This window comes from Schistocerca americana, chromosome 3 (assembly GCF_021461395.2).
Source record: "Schistocerca americana isolate TAMUIC-IGC-003095 chromosome 3, iqSchAmer2.1, whole genome shotgun sequence".
NCBI classification, from domain to species: Eukaryota; Metazoa; Arthropoda; class Insecta; order Orthoptera; family Acrididae; genus Schistocerca; species Schistocerca americana.
In genome coordinates this window covers 586,302,463-586,319,087 of record NC_060121.1, presented here as the reverse complement: position 1 = coordinate 586,319,087, position 16,625 = coordinate 586,302,463, and positions in this window count along the sequence as shown.

Genomic DNA, 16,625 nt, shown 5'->3' with positions numbered 1-16,625 from the left:
GTTTGTTAAAAAGCAAGCAATTTTCATAGTGTAAAGTGATTGTGTGAATCATATTTTACATGTAAGTTCATTCCTTTGTATCTCCTCCATCTGGGCAATTGAGGATTTTGTGATTTGAGGTTTCATTCTGAAATTATTACGGCAAATTGCTTAACATATAGTAGGCTGTATTCTGCAGATAGTGAACACAGCTAAATTGGTGCTAAGTTATTGTTTTCAGGGGAAATAATTAACTTTTTGTGTTGTACCATACAACTGAAGACCTAACTGTAGACCTAATTTTTAGTGGCTTGTAAATTACAAAAGTTTGTGTAGTGGTAAGTGTGTCAAGTGATTGAACTTTATTTTAAGTGTTTAATGTGTGTTGCAATGTGTGATTAAGTGTGGATATTGCAGTAGGGTAGTCGGGCAGGAAGTGGTATGTGTAGATTGTTAGCTAGAATTGAATTGGGAACCCAATGTGGCTATCCCATGAAACTGTCAACCTGGGGGAAAAAGAGAGAGAGAGAGAGAGAGAGAGAGAGAGAGAGAGAGAGAGAGAGAGAGGAGAGAATCGATAAACAGGAGCCAAAGATTTGTGTCCCTCCATTTAAATTCAAATATGTGAAATGTGAACAAGATAGATAGAAAGGAGAAAAAGTTCATGGGAATTTGGTAAAGTAACAAAAGGGGAACAGCTCTGAAACTTCACCAAAATTCCAGCTTACAGTACCTGGTGAGTCCGACTTGTTATCAGAAGTAGGAGGGGAAGAGCCTCACATGACTGCAGGTCACAGTAGTGTGCAGCAGACTTTTCACTAACAGTGTAGGTCAGTACAAAAGAGAATAGGAAGAACAGAATCTTGCTGCTAGGTAGTAGCTTTCGGAAGGTTGTAGATGGTGTAGGCTAGATGGTACAGGACAAATTAGGAAACAGTGTTCCAGGTCATGAGTGTTGTGAAGCCAAGTGCTAATCTTACCCAAGTGACGATGGAATATGTGTGAAGACTTTGAAAAAGGCCATCAGGTTATTGTAGTAGGTGGAGTGGGGAACAGCTGGGGTAAAGAAAGAAATTACGTGACTGGGGTGCTCTAGATTCTCTGAAAGAGTGTAATAGGAAAAATGACCTTGAAGTATTACTCGGTTCTTTCAATTTGACACCCGTTATTGATTTTCCTACTCGGGTGGTAAAGGATAGCAGCTCACTGATAGATAACTTCTTTATAGACCAAGATAAGTTTAACCAGATAAATGCTCAGCCTGTTGAGAATGGTCTTTCTGATCATGGTGCACAGCTAGTGGGATGAGTGGGACAGTGCACAAATGGTTTAATTCGTACCTAACTGGAAGAGTGCAGAAAGTTGAAATAAGTACTTCTCGTAACATGCAAAGATCAGCACATTCCTCAAACTGGGGAACTATCAAGAATGGGGTTCCACAAGGGTCAGTCTTGGGTCCTTTGTTGTTCTTATTATATATTAATGACTTGCCATTCTATATTCATGAAGAGGCAAAGTTAGTTCTCTTTGCTGATGATACAAGTATAGTAATCACACCTGAGAAACAAGAATTAACTGATGAAATTGTCAATACTGTCTTTCAGAAAATTACTAAGTGGTTCCTTGTAAACGGACTCTCACTGAATTTTGATAAGACACAGTACATACAGTTCTGTACAGTGAATGGTATGACGCCATTAATAAATATAGACCTTAATCAGAAGCATATAGCTAAGGTAGAATATTCCAAATTTTTAGGTATGTCCATTGATGAGAGATTAAATTGGAAGAAACACATTGATGATCTGCTGAAACGTTTGAGTTCAGCTACTTATGCAATAAGGGTCATTGCAAATCTTGGTGATAAACATCTTAGTAAATTAGCTTACTATGCCTATTTTCACTCATTGCTTTCATATGGCATCATATTTTGGGGTAATTCATCACTGAGGAATAAAGTATTTATTGCACAAAAGCGTGTAATCAGAATAATAGCTGGAGTCCACCCAAGATCATCCTGTAGACATTTATTTAAGGATCTAGGGATATTCACAGTAGCTTCTCAGTATATATACTCTCTTATGAAATTTGTTATTAACAACCAAACCCAATTCAAAAGTAATAGCAGTGTGCATAACTACAATACTAGGAGAAAGGACGATCTTCACTATTCAAGATTAAATCTAACTTTGGCACAGAAAGGGGTGAATTATACTGGCACTAAAGTCTTTGGTCACTTACCAAATAGTATCAAAAGTCTGACAGATAACCAACAAGTATTTAAGAAGAAATTAAAAGAATTTCTGAATGACAACTCCTCCTACTCCATAGAGGAATTTTTAGATATAAATTAAGAAAAAAAAGAAAAAAAAACAAAAATATTAAAAAAAACAATAAAAATAAAAAATAAAGAAAAACAAAAAAACACAAAAAAAATAAAGTTGTTATATCAACTTAAGTATGTTGTTAAATTAACCTAATTATGTCACGTATTGGAAAATTCGACTCTTTCCACATCATTACGAAATATCGTATTCATGATCCATGGAACTAGTATTAATCTAATCTAATCTAATCTCTAATCTAGATGAAATAGAAGTGGCAACTACACAGACAAATGTGTTTTATGGGGATCCTAAATCATCATGACCAGACCAGGTTAACTGCTGTGAGCTGTGTGAAACTGAATTTAGCAGGCTGCTGCTGCTGACTGAAATGACACTGCAAATGAGTTCCGTGCCTGTTGCTACAATTTGGGGAAAGGGAAATAACAGACATGGCCTACATCTGAGTAAGATGGAGAAAAAGAGGTTGGTCGAGCTTCTTGCAGTAAATATTTGGGGGGCCACTGTCATTTACACAAGATCCCTGTGGTTACTCGTCTCAAAAAGGTACCTTTTTTGGGTTAGAATAATGATTCAGGCACCCAGCTATGAAAGAAGTTACATTAACGTAACAGCTCCACAAAATGCTGAAGACTGCACAGGCATGTAAAGTTAGCTTATTTCATCAGAATATTAGAGAACTGAGTATTAAGGTAAATGAGCCTCTTGTCTGGAAAAATTAGAGAGGTCTGAAAAGATAGACTGCTGTGCCTAACAAAGCACCTCACCGAATACAAAGGATTACACTATACCATCTTACTCATGTAGAACTAATATGGGATGAGTAGAAGTTGTTACATATATTTAGACAAAATGCACGTTCAAAAACAATGAGGCAAGTAGATATTCTAGGGAGAAGCACACATAAGTGTGCACTTCTGCATTCACGCTAAAAAATAGTTGACTTTTAATTGTAACTGTACATACATCTACAGCCACATCTACATGAGTACCCCACAATTCACAATTAAGTGCCTGGCAAAGAGTTCTTCAAAGCATCTTTAAGCTACTTCTCTACTGTTCCACCCACTAACAGTGTGCGGGAAAAATGAACATCTAAATCTTTCCATCCAAGATTTTATTTCTCTTATTTTATTGTGGTGATCATTTTTCCCGAACTAGGTGGGCACTAACAAAATATTTTCACTATCTGAGCAGGAAGTTGGTGATTGAAATTTCATGAGAAGCTCCTACTGCAGTGAAAAGCATCACAAATCTCTGATTGCCACAACAATTCACGTATCACATCTGTGGCACTCTCTCAGTTATTTCACAATAATACAAACGAGCTGACCTCCTTTAAAGTTTTTTGATGTCCTCTGTCAATCAATAGAAATGGAAGAGAACGTAGATGAAATAGGAGATATGATACTGCGTGAGGCATTGACAGTGCACTGAAAGACCTAAGTCGAAACAAGGCCCCAGGAGTAGACAACATTCCATTAGAACTACCGACAGCCTTGGGAGAGCCAGACCTAACAAAACTCTACCATCTAGTGAGCAAAATGTACAAGACAGGCGAAATACCCTCAGATTTCAAGAAGAATATAATAATTCCAATCCCATAGAAAGCACATGTTGACAGATGTGCATAATTACCGAACCATCAGTTTAATAAGCCATGGCTGCAAAATACTAACACGAATTCTTTACAGACGAATGGAAAGACTGGTAGAAGCCGACCTCGGGGAAGATCAGTTTGGATTCTGTAGAAATGTTGGAACAAGTGAGGCAACACTGACCCTAAGACTTATCTTAGAAAATAGATTAAGAAAAGGCAAACCTATGTTTCTAGCATTTGTAGACTTCGAGAAATCTTTTGACAATGTTGACTGGAATACTCTCTTTCAAATTCTGAAGGTGGCAGGGGTAAAACACAGGGAGCAAAAGGCTGTTTACAATCTGTACAGAAACCAAGAGGCAGTTATAAGAGTCAAGGGCATGTAAGGGAAGCAGTGGTTGGGAAGAGAGTGAGACAGGGTTGTAGCCTATCCCCGATGTTATTCGATCTGTATATTGAGCAAGCAGTAAAGGAAACAAAAGAAAAATTCAGAGTTGGAATTAAAATCCATGGAGAAGAAATAAAATCTGTGAGGTTCACCGATATTGTAATTCTGTCAGAGACAGCAAAGGACTTGGAAAAGCAGTTGAACGGAATGGACAGTGTCTTGAAAGGAGGATATAAGATGAACATCAACAAAAGTAAAACGAGACTAATGGAATGCAGTCGAATTAAATTGGTTGATGCTGCGGGTATTAAATTAGGAAATGAGATGCTTAAAGTAGTAAATGAGTTTTGCTATTTGGGGAGAAAAATAACTGATGATGGTCGAATTAGAGAGGATATAAAATGGAGACTGGCAATGGCAAGGAAAGCGTTTCTGAAAAAGAGAAATCTGTTAACATCTAGTATGGATTTAAGTGTCAGGAAGTCGTTTCTGAAAGTATTTGTATGGAGTGTAGCCATGTATGGAAGTGAAACATGGACGATAAATAGTTTGGACAAGAAGAGAATAGAAGCTTTCGAAATGTGGTGCTACAGAAGAATGCTGAAGATAAGGTGGGTAGATCACGTAACTAATGAGGAGGTATTGAATAGGATTGGGGAGAAGAGAAGTTTGTGGCACAATTTGACTAGAAGAAGGGATCGCTTGGTAGGACATGTTCTGAGGCATCAAGGGATCACAAATTTAGCATTGGAGGGCAGCGTGGAGGGTAAAAATCGTAGAGGGAGACCAAGAGAGGAATACACTAAACAGATTCAGTAGGATGTAGGTTGCAGTAGGTACTGGGAGATGAAGAACCTTGCACAGGATAGAGTAGCATGGAGAGCTGCATCAAACCAGTCTCTGGAATGAAGACCACAACAACAACAACCGTCAATCCTATCCAATATGTATCCCACACAGCACAGCAATACTTCAGAAGAGGATGGACATGCATGGTGTAAGCAGTCTCTTTAGTGGACCTCTTACATTTAAGTGTTTTGCCAGTAACTTGCAGTCTCTTGTTTGCATTCCCAACACAACATTATCTATGTGCTTGGTCCAATTTAAGTTATTCATAATTGTAATCCCTATGCATTTAGTCGAGTTTACAGGTTTTAGATTTTTGTGATTTATCATGTAATCAAAATTTGGCAGATTCCATTTAGTACTTATATAGAGTCAACTTCCACTTTTTACACCATACAGATAACTCCGTTGGTCCATCATGGACAGGCGACATCGGCTGGTTAAGTAATTGTCAACATCAATTAAATTCACCAACCACTTGTAACATAAGATGTTATTTTATTTTATTTTATTTTATTTTGAAGGTTATCAGTTTCAGCATTTCCCTATTGGTACCTGATAGTCAAGGGATGGCAGGATTCAGTTACGATTGTGGATGGGGTTGTAATCAGTTACTATTGGTTGCCTTTTAGTTACACACATTTATTAAAAAAAGTAATTCCAGATTCAACAATAAATAAAAAAAATACCACACATTATTAATGAAGGAATAAACAACTGTGTAAATAATAAGTGTTTTCAGTGTGTTACAATTTAGCAAATCACCATAAAATACAGATAATGTTAAAAAACAATGATCACGCCTGAAGGCCTTACATGCCAGGAACAGCAATTATATAAAAATTTTAGAAACTTGCTGTAAAACAGCAAATACAAGCAAAGATTAATTAAAAGGAACAAGCATCTGACCACCAAACGGCTGAAATAAGATGATGGTAAACCTTGTAACACAACCCTTACACTGCTAGATTTATTCCAGAAGGTGACCAGAACTATTAACTAGATGTACATAACCTTTAATGTAGGCATTACAAGGTATGGAAATAAATAATACAATAAGAAAACACAAGGACCAGTCACAGACTGTGCTCCAGGAATCTACCTCTGAGAAGGTCCGATAAACACTTTTGCGAGCGATGAGATAGGCAGCCAAAAGTTATATTCACTTCACAAGATGGTAACTCAGACTAGTGGAAGTCTAATGAATGACTAATGATAATCTTGCCGAAGCTACCTGGCGTCTGATAAACCAAATGCAATGACGGAACAATATGCCAAAGCCGGAACCGGTGGTCTGCAGCATGTCCCCAGAATACAGTGCTTACAGCGCCCGGAACAAGAAAGGAATCACTACCACCAGAGTAGAAGAATCACAAATGGCCTACAATCAAGAAAGTTGTCAAAACTACATGCCTTAGGTGAACAGCAGTGGCAAGGCGAGGAAACGTACACTGCCTTTACGTACACTAACCCCACCCCCCAGGGCAGGTAACTGGGGTGTTAGCAGCCACCAGGCAGGAAAAATACCGCTGGTTGAACTTAACAAACTGTAACAAGCTGAACGCAGTAAATAGCAACAAGCCCCTCCATCCGGCAGCCCATGCGCACCACCAGTGGTCACGGTGTGTTCTCACACTGCACGGACCTGGCTCCTCCTGCATTCCCAACAAACTAGCACACTCACACGACATGGAAATCCAACAACGTCGCCCCAAAGATAGGGCAACAGTCACTACATATCGATAACTGCTGCTGCTGCCACTAGTGGACATGCAACGCTTGCAAAATGAGTGGCGCCAGTCAAGACGAGAAGAAGACAAACCAACTGAAGGATACGGTCTGGCCTCCAACAGAGGGCGGAAACCAATGAACAGCACCAACAAGAGCCGCAGCACGGCTCACCTATGCCATCTTCGGACCCCATATGCGTGTCTCCAAATAAACAAAAGTGTCATATAGAGCCCTAAATCTCTGGATGTCACAAATTCAATCATTACACTAGTGTTTCAGTCGAAGACGTGATAGCAAGTCTTCTAATGAAGCACTAGTGTAACGACTGAATTCACAGCATCCAGAAATTTGTGGCTCTATATGAACTTTTAAATTATTTGGAGAGATGCATACGGGGCCTGAAGATGTCTTAGTGAAATGCTGAAACTGCTAGCCTTCAAAATAAAATAAAATAACACCTTAAGTTACACAGCTGTTGGTGAATTTCATTAACATTGATAAGTACAGATAACTTGTCTAAATCATTTTGTTTTGGTCATCTGATGACTTTACAAGATGGTAAATGACAGCATCATCTGCAAACAATCTGAGAGGACTGCTCAGATTGTCTCCTAAATCATTTATGCAGACCAGATACAACAGAGGGCCTATAACACTTCCTTGTGGAATGGCAGATATTACCTGTGTTTTATTCAATGACTTTCAGTCAGTTATTACAAACCATGACCTTTCCGACACGAAATTATGAATCCAATAACACAACTGAGATGATACTGCATCGACATGCTGTTTGATTAGGAATCATTGTGAGGATTGGTGCCAAAAGCCTTCAGGAAATTAAAAATATGGAAGGAATGTGACCTCTGCTGTCAATAGCTCTCATTACTATGTGAGAATAATGAGCTAGTTGTGTTTCACAGGAATGATATTATCTGAATCTGTGTTGGCCATCTGCCAATAAATCATTTTCTTCATGATAATTCATAATGTTTGAGCAAAGACTATGTTCTAAAACTGTACCGCAAACTGACATTAGCGTTTTGGGTCTGTAATTTAGTTGGTTACTCGTATTTCCTTTCTTGGGTATTGGTGTGACTTCCGCAACTTTCCAGTCTCTGGGTAAACATCTTTTAATGAGCGAGAGGTTTTATATGACTGCCAAGTTATGGAGCTACTCTATCAGCAAACTGTGGAAGGAACCTGACTCATATACAGTCTGGACCAGAGGCCCTGCCTTTCTTAAGTGTTTTATGCTGTTTCACCACACCAAGGGCGTCTACTTCTACGATACTGATGTTGCCATTTGTTATTTATTCAAGTCCTGGAATATTTACTTCACCTTCTTTTGTGAAGAAATTTTGGAAAACAATGTTTAGTAACTCTGCTTTTGTGGTGCTGTCATCAATAATGTCACTATTTTTATCACACAGTGAAGGTATTGATTGCAACTTGCTACTGATATATTTTACATACAACCAGAATACCTTTAGGTTTTCTGCCAGATATCATGACAAAGTTTTGTTGTGGAAACTATTAAAAGCATTTCACACTGAAGTTCGTGCTAAGTTTCAAGCTTCTGCAAAACTTTGCCAGTCTTGGGGGTTTTGCGTTGTTCTAAATTTGGCACAAAATTTGCCATGCTTTTTCTGACTGCTAGTGCGACAGTGTTCTGATCTGTTTTGTGTACCATGGGAGATCAGTGCCATCTCTTATTAATTTATTTGTTACACAAATCTCAACTGCCATTGGTACTATTTCTTTAAAGTTAAACCACATCTGGTCTGCACCTACATAGTCCGATTGTAAGGGGGGAGACTGTCTCTTAGGAAGATGTGAGGAGAATTTTTATCTGCTTTTGTAAATATATGTACCCTGGAGAGCCAAAGAAATTGGTACACCTGCCTAATATCATATAGGGCCCCCGCGTGAACACAGAAGTGCCGCAACACGACGTGGCATGGACTCGACTAATGTCTGAAGTAGTGCTGGAGGGAATTGACACCATGAATCCTGCAGGGCTTTCCATAAATCCGTAAAGAGTACGGGGAGGGTGTGTGTGTGTGTGTGTGTGTGTGTGTGTGTGTGTGTGTGTGTGTGTGTGTGTGTGTATAGATCTCTTCTGAATAGCACATTGCAGGGCATCCCAGATATGCTCAGGTACGTTCATGTCTGGGGAGTTTGGTGGCCAGCGGAAATGTTTAAACTCAGAAGAATTTTCCTGGAGCCACTCCATAGCAATTCTGGATGTGTGGGGTGTAGCATTGACCAATTGGAATTGCCCAAGTCTGTCAACAGGCATGAATGGATGCAGGTGATCAGACACGATGCTGACATGTCACCTGTCAGTGTCGTATATAGTCATATTGAGGGGCCCATGTCATTCCAACTGCACACGCCCCACACCATTACAGAGTCTCCACCAGCGTGAACAGTCCCCTGCTGACATGCAGGGTCCATGGATTCAGGAGCGTCTACATACCTGTACACGTTCATCCGCTTTATACAATTTGAAACAAAGACTCGTCCGACAAGGCAACATGTTTCCTGTCATCAATAGTTCATTGTCAATGTTTATGGGCCCAGTCGAGGTGTAAAGCTTTTTGTCATGTTAGAGATCTGAAGTTTTACCGGATTCCTGACATTCACGGTACGCTCATGAAATGGTCATACGGGAAAATCCCCACTTCATTGCTACCTCGGAGGTGCTGTGTGCCATTGCTCATGCAACGACTATATAACCATGTTCAAACTCACTTAAATCTTGATAACCTGCCATTGTATCAGCAGTAACTGATCTAACAACTGCGTCAGACACTTGTTGTATTATATTGTTGTTGCCAACCGCGGCACTGTATTCTGCCTGTTCACATATCTCTGTATAGGAATACCCATGCCTATACCAGTTTCTCTACTGCTTCAGTGTATTTTGTGTTAATTTTTGGTGGGTTTGGATGTTAAAGTACTCAGTCTAGCTACACTAATTCCCGTGTCTGTCATGATGCTCCCTATCTGAACAGGGTTATTTGTTCCTAAGAGGTCAAGTATGTTTTCACAACCATTGACACTTCAAGTGGGCTCCTGAAAAAACACTGCCGTCTAAAATTAAAGAAACAAATACTATTTCCCTGTCCTGTGTCTAATTCACTATATAATCATATAAAATGTCAACATATGTCTGTACGATTATGTTCTGCATAGAAGACGGCATTCTGGTCAACGGACAACCACACCAATGATGACATCAGGGCATTCATCAAATGGCATACAGTTTGCCGGGTAGTCCCACATCCACAATTGCTGTGTACACAGTCACAGAGGGTGCAATATGGCACAGAGAAGACGCCTACCAGGCTCTCTGCAGTGGAGGACCATGGGAAGGATGGAAGCAGGACAGTCGCAGACTGATGTGGTGCAATGGCATAATGTGAATTATGCTGTTGCTTTTTAGATGTGACAACAGTTTATAGAAATGAAAACTGTAATCCCAAAAACCAGATCATTTCCGACCACAAGTAATATCAGAAAGAGAGAACCTTTATTTAGCTGTAAGGGGATGACGGTATTGCTTTGTACTGCACAGCAACTGGCATCTCTCATCGCAACATCCATTGGATGTTTTGTAGTGAAACAAATGGTGTACAGAAGGCTGCAGCAAAGTGGTCCTTATTGTTGGAGACCTGCTGTATGTGTCCCTCTGATGTGTCTTCACAGAACGGAACGTCTAGAGGGAAGCTGTCAACATGCCACCTGAACAGTTGTACAGTGGGCCAATGTTCTTTTCATGGACGAGTCCTGATTTGGTCTGTACAGTAATTCTCAATGGATTTGCATCTGGAGACAACATGGAACACGATTTTGGCACCCAACCATTGGAGAAGGAGACTGATACCGAGGAGCATCCCTAATGGTGTGCTCAGGGATTATGTTGATCATTCTAACACCTCTTCATTAAATTGTACAGTTAAATCAGGAAGGTTTAACTGCTGTCAGGTATGGTGACTATTATCTTGGAACCTCATACGCAACTGTTCCGAGTTGCTGAGGGCCCAGACTTTATATCGCTGGACAATAATTCTCGACCTCATAGAGCACATGTGGTTGACATTTTCTTGGAAATGTAAGATAATGCACACATGGCATGGCCTGTTCGTTCTCCCCATTTGAATCACACAGAGCATATCTGGGATGCACCAGGGACATGGGCTGCATCATGTCAGCATCCACCAACCACTTTCAAAGACTTGTTAACAGCGCTGCAGGAAGTATGGGTGTTATTGCCTCAATATGAGATTGATGACATCATGCATGCCTCATCATTTGTCAGGCCTGTATTGCTACCAGAGGTGGTCACACCCCATAATGAGCCCATTAAATCTGTTAAATTGGAAAAAACGAAGAACATTTTTGTCTATCATTATGCATGTTGCAGTTGTTTATGTTCTGTTTCTTTATACTGTTCCTACTTTACTATCACCTGATCATACTGTTTTGAGGCAAAACAAACAACGTTGCAAAATTTTGGTTTGTTGGTTTAATTTTTGGACATCAGTGTAGCTGTTCACAATAATTTTCTGAGAATGCATTCAGTACAATTTGACAATGTTTTATGCTAACCATCAGCTTTGAACATGCATTTTCACCAGCATATTGAGGGTACATTGAAGTCACCACCACCTAAAATTGTTCTCTTTGAAATAACGCTCAAGTTTCTTTTGAAATGTTCAGCAAATGTATTATCTGAGTCGCTGGGGTCAATTATTAATTCATTCCGCTTGTCAAGTATAATTTCTACCCCCACTAACTCACAGGATCTACCTACTTCAATTTCACTACACGCTAAACTACTTCTGATAGTAATGAGCACTCCACCACTAACTGAATTTAATCTATCCTCTCTGAACAAGGTTGAGGCCTTTGGTAAAATTTCAGCTAAGCTTACCTCTGGCTTCAGCCAGCTTTCCATACCTACGAAGATTTGAGATTCAGTGCGTTGTATTAGAGCTTGAAGCTCTCTTCTTTTCCAACACAGTTATGGTACTTCACAACTACAATATTTATTCAAATTACCTTCCATTAAGCAAGCAGAACATGCTCCATGACTGTGATCGAACTTTCAAAATGCTAAGAGAGCAGTCACCGGTCGTTGTTCCCATTCTAATTAATTAGAGCAGATCCACATTTTGGACAGTAACTAGCCATTACGAATCCATTATTTTGGAGTTGTTATACATGCCTTAGTATGTCTACATTTGTTCAGGCTCTTGTCATAGTTCATTAAGGACTTAAACTATGACAAGAGGCTGAACAGCAGGTGTATGGACATACTAGGATAACTGCTGGCAACTAGCCAAAATCTGAATCTGCTCTAATAAAGTGGAGTGGAAACTACCACCGATTGCTGCTCTTCACCATTTTGAAAGTACAATATTGATTGTTGCTATGTCTACCCTCTTCCTGTATTCAACGTCTATCATTTGAAACCAAAGCCCTTTCTGCATTTTTCTCAGACCTTCTAAGCTAAAAAACAACCCAGTCCCCTCCACAGAGCATCCGCTACCCCTATAGCCACTTCCTGTGTGTAGTCGACTCCTGCCCTATTTAACGGAACCTGCGAACCCACCATCCTATGTCACAAGTCAAGGAATCTAAAACCTACATGGTTGTAGAACTATCTGAGCCTCTGATTCAGACCCTCCACTCTTTTCTGTATGAAAAGACCACAGTTCGTTCTGTTGACAAAGCTATAGATGATGAGCTCTGCCTTCAACTTGCAAGCACGATTGTCAGTCTTTACTACTTCAGCTAGCCGCCTGAAACCAGAGTGAATCTCTCCTGATCCAAAAATGACACACATTGTTAGTACCAACATGAGCCACCACCTGCAGTTGTGTGTACCTTATTCTCTTCAAGGCATCCATGAGTACCCGTTCCACATCTAGAATTACTCCTCCCGGTACGCACAGAGTGTGTACACTCGATTCCTTTACCTCCTGCACAGCCATGTCCATAAGGGGCATCACTATGCACCTAACATTGGAGCTCCCAACTACCAGTAATCGTGTGAATACTCTGACCTTGCAGGCCAAGAGGATATCTCTAGAACAGAGCAAGCAACTTCATCTGACTCAGGGACTTCATCAGCAACAGACAGTGCCCAAAACCTGTTTGTCAGACAAACAGGGAAGGCCCTCCAATCAGCCCCTCAGAAACACTTTCACTGCTGGCCACACCTTGGAACGACCTCCCACTCGACCACGGGTGAGGGATCAATCTCGGTGCAGGCAGTACCTGTAGTGGCCACGGTAGTAGACTGATCGGGAGGACACGTGGGTTGTGTTGGGCATCACTTGGATTGTCCCGTCCAGCCCCCTACAGTGATGCCCACTCGTAACAGCCTCAAGCTGCGTGACTGAAACCAGCACAGCACTGCCTGGAGCTGTGAGTGTAAGGTCACCATCTCTACTTGCATTTGAACACAGCAATCACAGTTCCTAATCATACTAAAGACTGCCTGACAGATACACTGGCATGCACAAAATATAGGAATGAAAGCTAAAGAACACTGGTGAAATTTAAAGTCACTTCTCATGAGAAGTTGTGTCACCCCACAGAAGTCTAATGCGCTGCTGCTGCTGCTGCCGCTGCTAGAAGAGTTATCACTCAACTGAGAGCTCTAAATACTAAAGTGGCTCTTAAAACACAAAACAAATGCCTGGCATGATGCAAACACATCCCCACGGGGAAATTTTGAACTGTTTGTGAGGAATTTCGATTCCCTACTACACTATTTCTCCGTCAGCAAACAGTTAATACTTTGTCGTTATTCCAATGTAGATTTTCTGAAGGACACTGATACGAAAAATGATCTGGAAACCATATTTGGATCCTACAATTTAATTTAGTAATTAGCTTTCCAATGTTGATGGACAAACATAGTAGGGTTCTAATTGATAGTCTTTTCTTTGATTAAACTCAAAGCAAGAAAAAACTACATACCTTGTGGAGAGACACGTCATATTTTGTATACTTTTAATCAGTTATGTCATATGGTATAATGTTCTCGCCCTGCAAAAATAATACGTGGTGCCCACTCACAATCATCCTGTAGACACTGGTCTACAGAGTTGGGATTTTAACTACTGCTTCACAGTATATTTATTCCCTCATGAAAATTGTTATAAATAATCTACTTCAGTCCAAAAGAAACAATGATGTGCATAAGTATAATACAAGAAAGAAAAATAACAATTACTCCACATTAAGTTTGTCTTTAGCACAAAAAGTGCTGCACAATATTGCACACAAAATTTTTTATTAAATACCCAGTGACATAAAATGTTTGACAGGCAGCTATGTAAAATTTGTTCAGCAAGTAGCCACATTACAAATTAATTTGCAATGTTAATGTAAAATGACTCATGCCACATCATCTCAGTTTACTGTGAAATGATCCATGTAACATGAAACTAACTAATATGACATGACCCACTGAAATAGTGTAGTCGGTCAGAAGCTAAAGGTTAATCTTCATTATTATTGTTATCGACAACTAGTTTGGCCTAGAAAAACTGACTGAGGGTCATTTTACTAGGTCCTTTAGCAGTCTCTCTTTTATAATCATGCTAATGTCAGGATCTTCCATTATGGCAGCATACTGGAGTAGGTAGCGAGGCAGATGAGGATTTTTTGTTTTCATCTGAGTCATAGCCAGGAAATAAATTCTTATCAAACCCTCCCCTCCACCCCCATTCATGGATAAGAAGGATCCACCATAGCGAGTCATCTGAAGCTTGCTAGTTTATAACATAGGTGGTGAATTGAGAAAGATAGCGTCCCCGAGTTCTGGGAGCAATGTACACTTTGTTGAGCTGTTTGGCATAATCATGATGAACTAGGCCTTAATGCTGCAGGAATGTGGATTAATGGGAGATTGTGAATGGCAATGAAGATTGCTGGCAGGGCATATTGCACAGACATCAATCGTGATTATAAAAAGATAGTGTCTTCCAAGGTAGGGACTACATTGTAACAGGACTTGGGAGCGAATATAAGGAACTGCCGGTTGGGCTGATTATCGGAAGCATAGAATGTGTGTGTTGTGTGTTATCCATATTTAAGTACCTGTTGTCAAGGGTAGAAGAACAGGACCTGTTCAAGGTTTTATCCAGCTAACCTGTGTCCTTGTCTAAACAATGTCGTCATAGTTTAGGAACTTCTCCAGCTAGCCCACAAAAGATACAGCTCAAAACACTACAAGTATGCTTATCAGTAGAGCCTGGATTTTAATGATCTAAAGAACAGCAAAATATGCAAGTGTCTATGCCCTAAAACTTAAATAAATATGAACACAAAAAATAAAATACGATTTTACGTAAGTTCATTTAAAAATGCTTTGCTGGTTTTTTTTTTTACGTACCAGTGTCTGCATGTGTCTGGGGGGGGGGGGGGGGGCGGGACCAGCACATGTAGTACAGTGAAAACAATAACACCTATCCAAACAATAAAATGATGTTTTTACTACTGCACGCTGTTTAAAGTATTCCAAATTAGATAACACGTCATGTCATTGTTCAGTTTCTGCAGAGATGCACTGGAACACGGTTCATTTGCAGGTCTTCCATTTTCAAAGAGCTACAGTTGTTGCTAAGGATAGTTTTGTACCTGGAAAAGCTCCTCTCCACATTACAGGACATCACAGGAGCATATTTGAAGACAGTGACGTCACTGCCAGGCAGCTTGGGTTCACTGTCTTCAAATGTGGTATTCCCAAAAAGACAGACTAAATTTGTGCATTGTAGAAAACCCAGCACTCCACTAGAGAACATTGCGCAATTTGTTGTTCACTTTGTTAGCCTCATGACCATGAGCTCGACCCAATTCATTCTGCACATGTTGCACAATGTCTAGAGTATCACAAAGCTGAGTACCAGCAGCTTATGGTACCACCAAAAAGCAGGCATTGATGTATGACAAGTTTCAAGATGAGGTATCTGTAAAGACCTCTTTCACACTTTTTATAGCACTTGGTTCATCACTGTCAACCTCATGAAAAATTCTCTTTATTCTGAGGTTGCTAGTGTAGTAATACTAAGCAGCATTAAGCCAAGAACCCAATCACACAAGAGCAGGCAGAAGGGGGAGGGGCTGTGAAGGCACTTGTTCCTTTAATTTCTGTACCCACAGTGGAGATTTCTCATCGATTTTCTTGCCACAGAAAATTAATTTGTTCAGATCAATATAATCTAATCACACTACTTCTACAACTCTGTGTAACACATGTGCAAGGCAAGTGACATGCACCACAGTCACAGTAGCATCAAAGACCTGTCAAACAAAACAGCAATTGTCGAATTGTTTGCTCTCTCCAGAACTTCACACATTAGCAAGAACATTTCTCCAGGCCCATCAATTTTTACAACACCAACATTGTTTGCAACACAGTGTCTGCCCACACTGGAGGCGTCATCTATGGACACTTGAGACTTTTGGTCAGCAACACTAATACATATTTTGTTGAACACCTGTTTATGGCACAAGGACAAATGGTTATTTCTCAATGTAGATTCATCTGGAACTCGATGTGTTCTGTACTTCTCCAAGAACTGTTTGGAGTGTGGATTCTTCAGCTTCTCCAACGAAATGTCGTGTGGTTAGGGCCTCCCATTGGGTAGACCGGTTGCCTGGTGCTCGTCTTTTTAGGTGACACTACTTCGACAACTTGCGCGTCAATGTGGAT